The sequence below is a fragment of the Pollachius pollachius genome, assembly GCF_949987615.1.
Source record: "Pollachius pollachius genome assembly, chromosome: 8".
Taxonomy (NCBI): Eukaryota; Metazoa; Chordata; class Actinopteri; order Gadiformes; family Gadidae; genus Pollachius; species Pollachius pollachius.
The window spans coordinates 20,265,852-20,268,069 of NC_136941.1; positions in this window are offsets into that span (position 1 = coordinate 20,265,852).

Genomic DNA, 2,218 nt, shown 5'->3' on the forward strand with positions numbered 1-2,218 from the left:
CTCTTCCAGTTGTACTAGCGCTTAAAGGAGAAGGGGGTGTGAAGCCAGGAGGAAATGGAGCAATATAAACAACTGAATCTCCTAAAACAAACGGGCATTTAACCCAAAAATGAAGGGTTAATACATAATTTGTTGAACAAAAACGCTGACAAATGAATCAATAATTGCCATAGCTAATATTGCTTGGACTATTTTGGAAAGAAAACGTGGTATTTAGGATTGTGTCAGGCTCACTGCAGTGTTGAAATCGATATTAGACAACATTAATGATTGTAGTGATATAATTATAGGCCTATTGCACATAGGTCTAGAATAATTGGGGGGTGTATGATGCTTAAACATGCCTTCCATTCATCTATTTTCTGCACCAAAGTAAGATCTCAGTTGGGCTATTTATGCTTAAGTTAACACACAACACGTAATATAATGCTGCCCTGTCCTGCCGATATATGCACACAAACTTGCATTGCAACTTTTTAAAGTCAACGAACTTTAAAAGTTGGGCCAACAGAGAACAGTTAACTCGATGCAACAACGTTGATTTAGTAAAAGCATTTTGTTTTTTAAAAAACCTGGGAGAATAGTCGAATAAAATATAGGAAAAGGGCTTTCTATGGAAATGAGCGCCACAACTGTTATAAACATGCCTTACCTTTGCCTTCCAGCTAATTATTGAAGAATGCTTTTTTTATCCAATTTATTTTCCTGGAACTAATTTCATGCTTTATAAATGATATTTGATCTCTCTCTCTTTCTCTCTCTCTCTCTCTCTCTCTCTCTCTCTCTCTCTACATCTCTCTCTCTCCCTATCTGTCTGCCTGTCTCTCTATCTGTCTGTCTGTCTGTCTGTCTGTCTGTCTGTCTGTCTGTCTGTCTGGCTGTCTGTCTGTCTGTCTGACTGTCTGACTGTCTGTCAGCCTGTCTCCCACATATCAATCAACCTATATACCTCCTCTATGTATATTCCACCGTGTACAATTCTATGTTACAATTAAATACATTTAAAATCCAGTTCATTGCAACGTAGCCAGACAAGAAAAATCAAACCTAAAGCCAATGATGAGAAGCAGTCTAGAGTTAGCCCCTGGTTGTTTACAACCTATTCTCATTCTGAGAGTGTGTTTTACAGCCCGCCACAAAATTCAGAGCTGAGAGGAAATCGTCTCTGTCCAAGCCCATACAGATCAGTTCATTTACAATGCCATTTGCGGCCACTCCGGTGCCTAAGGTGTAATGCAAAGGAAATCGTGCCCTTGATGAAGACGAACTGACGTAATCAAGGCAGTTTCTTGTTGCCGAGCCAGGAAGCGAATCCCAACAACATGAAACTACCTGAACCACGTTTCAGTTTCCCGCAGAGGGTCACTCCGCGGAAAGGACAATGTACGCAAAACAACCAGGGATTAGTACAATCCACCGCAAATAAGGCAAGTACCACCACAAATAGTGATTTATTTTCCTTGACCAGAGAAGATAACTATTAACCACCTCCTCGGCAATCTTTGCATTCAATCCATATGGTTGTTTATGCATCACGCTAATGTTGACCCATGAATTACAACATGACCGTTTAAAATGCATTCCTACAGCAAAATACTTCGGAGACGGAAACATATAACATTGCTTCAAATCAGGTCTTTATCGCAGACATATGAATATCTTCTCTGCAAAAAAAATCACTGCAATTATTTGGCACCACGACATGAATCGATGACACCGACACGCACCGACAGGGCTCACGTGCCACCGTACCTGTCAAGCGGCTCCGCTGACAGATGGGCCATAGCCTAATTACAAAAGAAAGAAACACATTTGGAATCCAAATAGAATATGTTCCTACCTTTAAACTTCTCTTGCAGATGCCTTTTAGGGGAAATTGTTTAATCCACGCATTCGCTGCTATGTTTTCCCGACGCACTCCTCCTTTGTTTATCCTCCATCGCCAACTTCCCCCGCTGCTATTGAGCTCCATAATCCGGGGTGGAAACGGTCGCTGCTCCCACTCGCGCGCCTCCTGGATCCCGCACATTGCAGCCTGTACTGTGCGGATTAGCCCTCCTCCACACACCTTTAAACGCATCTTTACAACTGCAGCACATTATATTTGCAGATCATAAAATCCACCCCCAACCCTTTCCAAGGCGAACCTGACATTAGGGTTTTATGACCTTGACTTACTGTGGTCACCTGGATAATATTTAAATCAACGTTATGGTCT